At 29.1% G+C, this 13,408-nt stretch overlaps 1 protein-coding gene across 3 annotated transcripts in view; it reads right to left on the reverse strand.

Annotated features, from left to right (window-relative positions):
- Positions 1-13,408, reverse strand: part of ACC (acetyl-CoA carboxylase) — a 59,420-nt gene that overhangs the window by 33,947 nt on the left and 12,065 nt on the right. The gene's annotated exons all lie outside the window — the stretch shown is intronic.

The raw sequence follows: 13,408 nt of genomic DNA on the forward strand, positions 1-13,408 counted from the left end.
AAAACACTAAAAAAAAAGTTTATTTAAAACAAACGGAAAAAAATGCGAAACTAAAACAAATCTTGTTAAAAAGTGGTTAAGCGAACATATTTTGCAGTGATTTGATCAGAACGATGTCTGCGTGAAGACTGTTGTAAGAAAACAAGGCTGAAGGTACCCCACTCACTTTCATTCATTCAATAACGTTCAGGTAATATACACCTGTTATGACGAAATTACTGGATAATTATTTTTTTCCTTCAAAATTAACATTCCCAATCAAAATCTGTAAGAAGAAAAACATTCTTATATGGAATATATGACAGGTTCTATTTTAATTTATTGTATAGTGAAATCAGAGAATCAATCGCCAAATATTCGATGACCTTTGCCTCAAGGAAGGTTTACTTTAATTTAATTAAGGACTTTTGTGGAATAAATATGGAGAGCTTTCCTCTAAACAGCTTGATTCCTCTAAAAGAAATAAACCTGACACTCTCTGCTCGGAATTTTTACAGTACATTTATTATTCTTAGTATACAAGCTGCAGCAAAAGTAAATAAACTTTCAAGAAGGAAGCTGGACATCAGGGCCCTCAGGAATGTAAGCTCACCAATGTCTGTGGTTAAAGAGAACAAAGATAGAAAAGAAAAAAATAATCCAGGGACCGATCATAGTAATAACCTAAAGGCAAAGCACAATGGAAAATCATAATTGAGAAGACTGTTAAACAAAGTATGTACCAGATGACTGACTGAGGAAGCCCGGTAAGTTCAGAAAACATCACTATAGGGTGAGAGTTCTCAGTGTAAATTATGTCAGGATTAGGAAACGACTTCTCACATTTTGAGTAACTGTCTTACAATCGCTAGTTTGTTATATGAGAACTTTGGAAAATTGAGACTAGAAGAGATTACAAAAATGGCTAGTGGGAAAGATAAGGGACAAGTCTTAATTTACTAGACTCAACAGAGGTTGGCACATCGCCTAAGGAACAGGATACACCCTCTCTTTAAAATTATACTCGTCTATGATTTATACTAATTATACTCTAAATTCAAGCTCTACTACAGTTTGAAAGAAGTTTGTTTAAGTCAGACTTAATCAGGAGAAACAAAACGTAAGAAAAACTAGATTTATTTCTAATATTAAAATCAAGAATTGATGTATGTCAAGTATGTAGAAAATTATCGAATGAAATTGTAATGATTATATTAAGGGAGCTAATAGTTAATAGTTTGCTTTCAAAAAACAAATAGTAATATTGGAAGGGTGGAAGTGCACTCGGCTCAGAGCGCCAAAATACCTGGCTTGGGTTCAGCTAGCTACCCTGAGATTATTCTCTTCCTAAGATCCTGTTAATCTACATTTTCCAGTCCAGTTATAGAGAGGGAAAGAACACTGAGGACAATAATAACCTCAGACACTGATCACCTGAGGAACGGAACCTACTTGCTTCATACATCAAACTTTTCTGAGACGCACTGATTTTCATGAAAAATTCTGTTTCGAAAATTTAATCGTTCTCTTATAAGAACAAGAAAAAAAATTAATGTCCATAGAATAAATAATTACTTACTTTAGATGGCATTTTTTAACGTACTACGTACTCTAAATTTCATTGTAGAGTAATATTCATCTTTTTTTTCTGTAAATGTTGGATTCATCCAAAATGGAAGAGAAATTATGGCCAATTTCAGACCCTCTATTTATTAATGCCAGCTTTCCACCCAGGGACTAGGTAAAATACAGGGCTGTGAAGCAGTTATTACATTACATTTACACTTATTACATTATAAGTGCTTATTACACTTTTTGTTTTTACAGGTTTAGTTAACTATTTAAAAAAATAGTTATATATATTTATATAAACCATTTATACATATATTTATATTTTAACTAGGTACTTTGCAAGCAATCCTTATCGCTGGAGGGGGACTAGGATTGAATAACTTCTTTTATGGCTTGGTCAAAAATAGAACATCTCTGCGAAGCAGATAGATTGTTCTTATTGTTCTTTTAAATTCATTGCAAGATTTTCATACACATTAATTAAATTTATGTAAAATTTCCTTAAATGGATAAATATAAATTTCCTAACTTAAACTTCAAAAATAAACGACAGAATTCAGAATTAATTTCTAAACAAAATTTCTTAACTGTAATTCTCGTAGCAATAGTTAAAAAGTGAAATTCTATTCATTATTAAAAAAAGCTTTACAACTAACAATTATAACGAATTTACAAAAATGCAATTAACATGCGGAAATAAGACAGGTGATGAATGAGGAAGAATCACTGAACCATTTCCTAACAAACCTGCCTCGAACTGGTGAGATGACCTACATTTGATTAAGGACAGGAAACGTTACCTCCGATTATACTTGAATAGCATTGAAAAAATGAACAAATACATATGTATCAAATAAGCTAATAACAGACTTTTAGAGAATTTATAGGCTACTCAAAATATACTAATAAACTGAGTAATTTTAAAATAAGAGTATTTTTCAGGGCATCAAAAATAAATATTATTGTTTCTTAACTGGGAACATATAAAAAATAATACAGCAATCAATAATACTTATACTGAAATTGTGAGAATTTAAAAGACAAGTCTACTTTCTCTTACTACAATTATTCAATTACCCCCTACCATTTAATTAATTGCCTTTCAGAATTTAATTTTACTGAATGTTCAGGCAAAAAGAATGACTAATAAAACTAATTGATTCTCCTCCGGTTACCTCCACAAAGCTAGGTGAGTTCTTCAGAAATTCTACCTCAAGTGATGTGACGTATTTCTGATTAGTGGGAAGGTATATTACGTCCAAGCTTTTTTGATTTATTTTTATTATTATTAGTCTGTGAGTCATCCGCATATTTTTTGTTTGAGAGTAAAGATAAGTGGGCGCCTCTTAAGAGATATAACCTTGACATACTTCCAAAAAGGCGAAAGTTTTCAACAAAGAATTACAAGAAGTCTTAGTCGCTAAGATTCAAAATCAAAAATACGATTTTTGAGAAAAATAGAAATATCTGTATGAACACACACAACCTTCAATGATAAGAAAAAACAGCAATAAAATTATACATGGAGAATTCTGACATCACTGCTTCCCCCAGGAACATTTAATAATTATGTTCTCTGAGGAAATTTCAAATCAAAGTTGTAGATCTGATATACATAAGTTGTGTCTAATACAAAGCGAACTCTTTGCAAGCTTCTTCACTAGAAGAAACCTTAACGTTAATCGCAGTCCGAGGGACTTATGTTCCTCTGACTCGAATTTTGGCTACACATTGATCCTCATATTTACATATACAAATATTTGAATCAAGTACATAAAGTTTTAAAAGAAAACCTTAATGAACTTTTAAAATATGTCTGTAAAAACCAAACATTCTTGTTTCTCACAGGGAATCCTAAACTTTTTCTCACTTTCTTACGGAATAGTTTGCAATCAAATGTCAATGCAAAATAAAAAACTATCTAAATCGCAGTTTGGGTGGCTTTATGGCCAAGTCACAACTCTTACAATGGAAAGCTCACAAGTCAGGCCGCAAACTTATCAAACAATAAAATACATGAATCCAAATATAACTTATAAATTACAAAGATATTAGGAAACTGATATATAGTTATATACTATTTATTGGAAATTTTCATATTTGTATATACCAAATTTAAGGGTAGAAACAATAATAGAATAAATTATACTATCAATAAATCAATTTCCCATGTGAGTTACTGTTATTAATTAAAAATCATTATTTTTTTAAAGTTTGTATTACCTTCTATATTGAAAATAAATTATTCATATTAGACAATTATTGTTGAAGAATGAGATAAAATTAAATTTGCATAATAATTACGCAGTAATTGTAAGTAATTAAAAAATCTTATGAAGGTGTATTAAAACAAAATTTTAATAAATAAATTTAAAACATTAAAATATCAAATAATATTAAATTTGGTTTTATTTAAGCCTATTTCCTTAATAAAACTAGAACTGTTGGAAGAAAATAGAACAAGCGCTAAATACATTAAATTAAACATAGAACATGTTTAATTGTATGAGTATTTAAGATGGGCCACTAATAAGATTTTTGTTAAGAAAAAGATTTTAAATAGTTCTCAAGACTGGATTGTTGACTGGCACAAAATTGCGTCAAAGTCAAGTTAAGTAACACCAACTTGCTTAAAAACTGGAACATTACATGACTCAATAGATCAAGTTTTTTTTAGGTGTCAGTGTCAAGTCCGTATGAAATATCAAAACAAAAAACAAAAATCTAATTTATTTGTTTATTATATTTAGAAAACATCTAAATGAAGACCAAGTGAAATTAAAAATACTGAGATTATTATCATTAATCAATGAGATGTTACAGATATTGGTCACATAAAAAAACAATAAATTTTGTGAAAGATAATAATTTCAGTTTTTCCTATTTTGAATTTTCTCAGTAAATATCCGAAATTGAGATTGAAATAGTATGTGTTCTTTGGTATGTCCACTATAACTCAAAAACTTGCCTTAAAGATTCCACTAAATAATTGACCTACTAATAGAAATGTGTTGCTTTGACGAGTAGAAATGTTTTTTTTTTTTTTTTTTTGAGAGGTGGAGCAAGATTTATTACGATTTTTGAGTGGAATTTATCTTTTAAGTGAAATAATTTTAATCTGCTGTTATTCTGACAGCACCGGAGAGAAGGAAACTGGAATAATTACTAGGTTCAGCGTTTGTACAGAAGATCAGCGGCTTTTGAAAATGAAGGATTTCTAGGCTAAGTAAATTTGAAACGCTGAGTGTTTCTGTTATGTAAAATAAATTGAGACTTCAAATATTTGAAGGCCGAAAAGAATTTTGCCCCTAAATTATAAAATAAAATAGATCATGGCCAGTTAAATACAACTTTATAATGACAATTTTATAGAAAAAAATCATTATCAGAAGAAAAGAAATATTAAATGAGAAAGGTTTTTACTACGACCAATAACACCAGAACTGACAGATCCCGTTATTTTAAACTGAAAATTAACTAAGAATGTTAGGCAGACAGAGAATTAATTGGCATCCAACTTTTTCAATAAAAGGAAAAAAAGCCCGCAACAGGACACAAGGAACCAATAATAATAATGAAAGATAGGTTATAACAAATTACATTTTTAAAAACAAAAATATTTAAAAACCTGGTCAAAAAGCAATATAATAAAAAAAATAGACCTTTATTGGATTATTTTTTTTTTTGTGATCTTAAAAACAAAAAACTGAACAACCTCGCAGATAAAGGACACAGCTGTATGGGGGTTTTTGGTTTAAAAACAATTCATTCATTTTGCAAATACTCCGTTGCAAAAAAAAAAAAAAAAAAAACAATTTTGGATTCACTCTATTAGGAAAACTAATATTTTTCAATAACAATAAATATACTTTACCCATTTGTCCAAAATGAGTAAAATTTTCTTTAAATGAATACGTTAAGATAGTTAGAATAAAATTTAGGTTGCTTTTTATTAAAATAATTTAGGTTATATACTAATGTCCTTCATTAATTGAAAGTAATATCATCATCCATTAACTGTAATAATGATGGCATACAGTATTATCTAACAACACAAAATTATGAGGAAAGTAAACTGATATAATAGCTGTGGAATATGTAATAAAAAAGTTAAGGGATATCACACTAGACGAGATTCAGCAAGACAGTCTGATAACCAGAAATAATGGTAATCTGCAGATAAACTTTCGTATCTATATACAATATTTTAAAAAAATAATATTTGAATCATACCATTTGTTATCAATAAATATCTAATTTATGTCATAATATAAAAAAAATAAATGAAATAAAGAGGAGACAATTATCTCTTTATCAGGAGAGCGATACTAACAGTGATTCTAAGATCAAAGGAGTTTTGAAGTCTGGAGTAGACTTCGTACCGTCCGTCACCCACACATGAAAATGAAGGGAGAAGAAAATGCTTAAGGAGTCGCATTTCATCTCTTCAGTGAGGCATATGTTTGTTGGAGTTCAGTGAAAGCCCCATTGTTGTTCTGGAAGTTCAAACCACCCATACGGTCCCTGGAGTGTTTTGGTCAAAAGAGGTTGTTACCTACATTAAGGTCACTAGCGAATATACAAATCTATTTCACGAATTTCGTACTAGAACCCACCTGTAAGTAAAAAATACGACGTCCTTCCGATTCCAGGAGGACCACACAGCCTATCTTCACACACCCTCAGGATTCGTAAATTTGTTTTTATTATGTAAAAAGGGTGCATTGTAAGGAGGAAGCTTAGCTCTAAGCTCAATCAATACTCTTTTTGAAATAACTGAAGTAACTTTAAAGAAAACTTATATATATAATTATTCAATTACAAAAACCAACAAATATTTCACTTATTATAAATTTTCGTCCGCCACCCAATAGAAATACATAACCATAATAGAAACTTGTTTTATTAAAACAAAACAAAAAAATTCAGGAAAAAGAAAAACAATAAAGAATTTATTCAAAGATAAAAAAATAAAAATAAGAGTATTTAAAGTAATTAACTAAGAATAAAATAAATATGTTTCTTATATAAAAGCAGAACAAAACCAGTAACATAAATACAACTGCGTAGTACGGTAGATATTGATACAAAATAATAATTACGGCTAAAAATATAGCAAAAATGCCGAAAGCTGCAGAAAAATATCTGTTATCTCTAAAGACCAAAGATTATATGCATATATTTTTTTTTGGTCTTCTTTTACAGATAAGATTTGATGAAAATATACGATTTGATTTGAAGATAGCTAAGAGAACCCCACTTTCTAGACTCAAGAATTTGAATAGATAGATAAAGTACATGGAGGGTTGAGAAAGAAAAACAAAGTAATGAAAAACCGCCAAAAAAAGAGTCTTAGAGAGCACAAAAAAAAAATGTATGTTTATGGCATCTCATATCTTTAAAACGCCAAAATTACCTAAGTTTTGTTAATACTTATTAATTACATTGAATAAAATCATTCTTTAACTTGACAGGACACGATCATTTTCATTTAAGCATTAAATCTTGAAGAAATTATGCGAAAATGATTACTTAAAACACTAATTCAATAAATAAATATATATTTGTTTTCTTAAGAGTAAATTTAAATTTTCTTGTGAATATATACTCAATAAACTAATTATATATTATTCTCTTTTTATCATTAGTTTGAATAAAAGTAGAGATTTTTTTAAAGATATTATATAGATTGTTTAATCTAACAGTATAATTCAAGGACTAAATTGATTTTTTCCACTTTTTTTACGTTGTAAGTTTCTTTAAATAAAAATGCGTATTAAAAATGAACTTTAGTTAAACAAAATTTAATTAAAAGAATAAAATATTTTTAAATTAACACTTTTTTGAGTGTGGACATTATCCAGGATTGAAGTTAAATCCATATAACAGTGACACCAGTTAAACTAAATGATAACTAATGAAAACCAGGTCGACTTTTTGTTATTGGATTTTTGATTTACGTAATATAGGAAACTTCCATTTACAAAAGAAAGAGTTTAATGCACCTTATTAAAAGAGATGGAATATTCACGTTTATATTTCTCTGACGATAGTAATAATTTCTTTTGGGAAAATACACGAAAAGGACAAATAAAATTCCCACTATCTGACGTCAACAAAAGTAATTAATGCTATTCTTTGAATAAAAATTGATTTTTTTGGTTTTCAATTACAATAAATAATGTAATTAATGGTGTAAATTACACTAGGCATCTGAGAAATAATAAATTTTCATGGATGGCATTTTTCAATTATTATTATAATTTCTTCAAATATTTTTACAGTTAAAAATGTGAAAATTGAAATGTGTGAAAAAAAAGAGTTATTTAAAACATGTATCATGTTTTCATTTTCACGATCTTCTCTTTAAAACATTTCTCAGATTTTCTTCTAACTGCAGACTTTTATCGCTGATTTTATCCGTCCTTAATATTAAAAAAATATCGTCAAGAGATATACAATTCTCGTTAAGGAATTTTTGTTTTTGAACTTGATGCTGTAGCAACATTTTAATGTTTATTAATGTAGTAATTCCATACCACTCAGTGAAAAAATGACAGTTTTAGAGGAAAGCCTACTTACCACAGACCACAGAACTGCCCTGGTATTTTTTATATAAAAAATTTTTTAGCTTTTTATCGATGTGATTAATGCATTAAGAAAGAAATCAGTCAAAGGTGAATTGTGAGAAACTTGTATGAGAAATCCGTAATCCGGTGGCACGATATCAGTTTACAAGATATCTTTTGAGTAGTTTCAACACAAAGCTGGCATATCTCGAAGATCAATTTGGACCAATATCTTATTAACAGGATCCTCTAGAAGCCACTAAACGAGATATTAAACTGTGCTTGCTATCTGCGATGTTCTCAAAAAAAATGTCTCGATTTTAAATAAACCCGTACATATTTACCAACGCAAGTGTCTTTAACAATTTTTATTAGCAACTTTTTCCAAGTTCAGGGGAACTACTTACTTCCTAGATTCTCACTTCTTGACAGACAAGAAACACATGTTCTTGTGGGCCTGTCATCTAATAGCCAACACAGGTGAAAGAAGAGGCATTATATGTGTTAAGCCAGGGCTAACAGCAGTGCGTCTAAGTAGCTGGTTCTCTTCTGCAGAAGAAAAACTATATCTTAGTACTTCACCAGACTCCTAATTTAAAAAGACAGGACTGAAAATGGTGTTGAACTAACCGCGGTACTTAGTAGCCCACACGATATAAAAACTTAAAATCTGCATGTGGCTAAACTTCTTCGTTTAAGTAAAAATTATTGAAGCTATTGTTTTCTATTTCAATTCTTTGAAAGCAAAAGAAAAATCTTTGTTAACCTCTAAAAAATTATTTTGAAGCTTCTAAATATCTCAGGCCACCAGGAAAAACTTCAAGCACAAATCCCGTGATACAAAATTGATCAACTATTCAGTATGCAAGATTATAAATGAGTAAATTTAAAAAAAAAAAAAAAATCTTAGAAAAATCTACAATCTAACTTTCTGGATTAATACAAGCAGATAAATAAATAAAAATAAGAAATTTCTGAGTTTAACACCTTCAAGAAAAGACGCAAAAACAAAAACCAACATAAAAAAGTAAATATGAAATTTATGATAAATAAATATTAAGTAAAAAATAAAGAAAATAAATCATTTTTAAACCTTTCTGAAAAAATAAATAATCATGAGTTTACTACAGGTATATTTAAATAAATAAATAAATAACTTGGAAATCCCAAAATCAATTTTTTTTTTCCAAGGTTAATTTCACATTTTTTTAGGCGATCTAGATTTAGACGATGAGAGATTTTAATATTTATTGAAACGTATATGTGTTCAAAACCAGAAAATCAAAAAAACATTTTAAATGTTAACGTGCGTAAGAAATGTTTATATTTTTTTGTTATTTTATAGTAAACAAAATTAAATAAATAAATGTTTAAATTGAAAAAAAAAATAGGGATCCTATCGAAACAATGTTAAAAAACTAGCAAAACAGGAAATGCAAACAGTAAAAACAAATATTTTTACACAAACTATAAATATTTTACAGAAACAAAAACCCGCTTCAATTAACATTGGAAACTACCAGGTTAATAAGATTTAATCTTTTTTAATCTCAACCTTCAATTCTGAATAGTTTTTTTGCTAAGCATGGTCATCTCCAAACAAATCAGACTCAATCCTAACTTATACGTACAAGAAGAAATATTATAATCATGGCAAATTTTAAGTTTTCATTGAAATTATTCGCTTTGAGATACTCTCAAAAATATAAATTGTTTTAAAAGACATTTGTATTTACAAATTAATTTTGGGCGCTAACTTACTAAGAGCTTTACACATAATGAGTGATACTTATAAATATTTGATATAAAAAATATTGGGTAATTTTTAAAAAATCAGTTTTATAAATAAAAAGCTACAAGATCTGATTAAAAGATGTCAAGGATTTCAATGAAAAAAATAAAAATTCAATTTCTAGTCGCAATAGGCGTGACATTCTAGATTTGATTGAATAATTTCTAGCTGACCCCCATAACGTTGTAATGTCCTAAAAAATTCGTTGTTTTCTATTTTTGATCTTTAGTTAAAAAGGATGGAATAAACAATAACGATCATTATGGAATATAAAATCTGCAGTTCTTTAAACACTATTTAAATCCTAGGATTAAATAGTGAGTTATTTAATTTTCTGAGATAAGCTACAATAATTTTATGTTCAGAGTTTTAGAGGAAAATTCAGTTGAAAATATTTAATCTCAATTAATTTATTTTAAATAATTAAACTCCAGTTTTCATCCGCATGTAATGAAGCTAATCCTATAAATATAATGCGAACTTCGGAATATATTTTTTTTAGATAAGTTTACGAATTCTTTTTTGAAGATGAAATCTATTTATTGGAAGTTAGTTAAAATAAAAAGTAGAAGAAAAAAAGACATTTTTATACCTAAATCACTTCATGTTGTGTGAATGTGATAAAAATTTGTCAGTACGTTGACCTTCAAGTGTGGAATATCAAAGTAGATCTGTAGTTCCAACCCTCATATCAACAAGAAATCCTTAGCCGCAGAAGCCTCTAGACACATTTCTGCTGTTATAGAGTAAATGATCTTGCTCTGAGGACAATGCACAATTGCTAGATCGGTTCTGAATGGGAAAGTTTGGCATCAGTGGTCTCCAAACTATAAGGAGACTACGTAATGTGTGCTCAAGTATGGAAATAATTCATTGGGGAATTTGGCCAAGCTATACGACCGCAACTTATAAAGAAAACAGTTCAACAGAAACGGCCATATCGACCACACGCAGGAGGCATCTAATTGCTAATCCTTACAGTCATGCATGGACTAAATTAGCCAGAAAAGGTATGAATCGAGTGACGTTTTTTCCCTTCGAGCTATTCCTTTGATGTACCCTTTTAACTATTACTTTTCTCGTTCTTTGTTAATGAACACCGCAGCACAGCCTGCAACAATGAGATCGATCTCCAGAACTTCCTGATTAGAACTTAGCAAGATATTAAACCAGAATTTTGTTTAAGAAAGGATATCCGGACTGGTGGGCAGTGTTCCCTCTAAGCTGTGCGCGTGTGCGCGCGCACATAAATTTTAAACAAAGCGCACATGAAAAAGATTCGCGCGCACAAATTTTTTTGTAAATTTAAGTAAATTTATGCAGAATGGTTAACTCCAAAAGGCAGGAGAGAGAAGTTATAAAATAAATGCTATTAATAAAAATGTAATCCTTAATTCTAAAATTGTTCAATAATAAGTAATTGTGAATCGTTGTTCTTGTTTGTTTGTTTTGACAAATGTTTTAATTGAAAAAATTAGAAGCAGACAACGCTTTTACATTTTAAGAATTTAAAGTTTATTATTTTCCATTTGAATGGAAAAGGGAAGCCACAGTAATCAGCTAAATTCTGTCTTCACGAACTATGATTTCACTTGATTTTAGGGTAGTTTTTTCATTGTGTTCCGTTGTAATGTGTGGTATGCTGTAAGATCGAGTCAATGCGTTTAAGTAGATACAAAATTTGGCTGAATATTAATACTATTATTGTATTGTCTTTTTTTATTATTATATGCACTTTTTTAAATTGCCGCACAAAATTTGTTTATTTTGGGAAAAACTGCACACACTTAAAAAAGTGCGCACACAGGTCACAAAAAATTAGAGGGAACACTGCAGTGGTGGCCCAACAATGTAGAACATTAATTTTGGGTTCCCTCCTATATAAAAATTAATAGACCATACTGGAAGAAAATGTGCTTCATTTATGCATTAACAAGTAGCATATTCTCTACTAATAATTATTTTACCACAAATAATAGCAACAGTACCATATCTTTGACAGAATAGAATAACCTATCACTTCACTCATTCCATCCATCAAAAGGTTTTGTAAAACTAACAAGTTTAATGGAAATCCAACTTTTGGAACTTAGAGAATGGCAATAAGAGTAGTTTCAACAATAGGTTCTCACCAAGTAGTTGATTAGAGAAATTGATGTCTTCAAGTAATTAGTAATTAAAGAACCAAACAAAGTAAACAGATTAAGCAGATAATATATGAATTATGAAAAATTTGTTTAAAGACAATTTCCAATAAAAAAATAATGACAACCATAAAACAAAACAATCCATCCAAGGTCTGAGAGTCAATAAAGTGGGATTTAAGATAACATATTTAAAAATTATTTACTGTTAATTAGATTTAATTATTAATTTAATATTTATTTGTTAAATAATAACAGTAATGAACTTGAAATGAAAGGCAGGATGGATTATTCTTTTATCTATTTATTTATTTTTTTATATATTTTATTATTTTGGTTTAGAGGCATCAAAACATAGAAATAACAAAAAATCATTTAGCTCTATATGAATTTTAACAACAATATGACACAACAGAAATGACACAAGCTTTGAATAGTTAAATAATAATTAGGAAATTAATTATAAAACCAAATTAAATGTAACCAGAAACCCAACAGCTATAACACTTATTATACAGCAGCAACATTCAATGAAACTATTTTTGCCAAACAATAATAGAAGATCTACAACTGCAAGTTAGCTTCAATTATAATAATATGTAGTTAATAATGATTAACAAAACTAGCCCGTTGAGGAAGTGGCTTAGCCATTCCACCAAAAGTAATTCCTACGAGCATCTCCCAAATATAGTTGACATGAGCAACTATTTCGGTTTAACAAAGTCAAACTCTACCCTATTCCAAACTATCATGCGTTTCATGTCGAAGAATGAATGATACAGAGACAGACTGCGTTGAGAATGGAGCCACTGAGAAATAAACTACAATCTTCTTCCTTAATGTTCAATGCTGTGATACCGTGCATTGTTGGATAAAATAAATAAATAAATAAATAAATAAATAAAAATAAAATAAAGGGAACAAACTAAGTCGAGCGTGGTCATGAGAGAGCCAATCTACACAATCACTCTTTTTCAAAAATACTTATACCACTTGCACCCAAACTAGAAGATTATTGATGGAAGATACTTCCTCCAGTCTACAGCAATATTTCAGCAACGATTTCGAAGTGAAGACATCCTGACTATAGAAAAAGATAGAAATTCTTTTCAAAAATGAATTTCGTGCTCGTAGTCTGATCAGCATTATCTTCTGGTTTGCACTCATACGGCTTTGTCAAAATTCTAATTCTAATTCATAAATTTTCTTCTAATAATGAATTTTGAGAAGTATTTCAATTTTAAGTTAAAACTTAAGTCTGTAAAACTAAGTTAAAATTTTTAGCGACCTTCTGGCTTTTGAGATATTCTTTTGAACGTAAATACTATGACCATGTACGTATATTCAGAGAA

Source organism: Rhodnius prolixus, unplaced genomic scaffold (genome assembly GCF_049639745.1).
Source record: "Rhodnius prolixus isolate KJV_2025 unplaced genomic scaffold, Rpr scaffold_10, whole genome shotgun sequence".
Classification (NCBI taxonomy): domain Eukaryota; kingdom Metazoa; phylum Arthropoda; class Insecta; order Hemiptera; family Reduviidae; genus Rhodnius; species Rhodnius prolixus.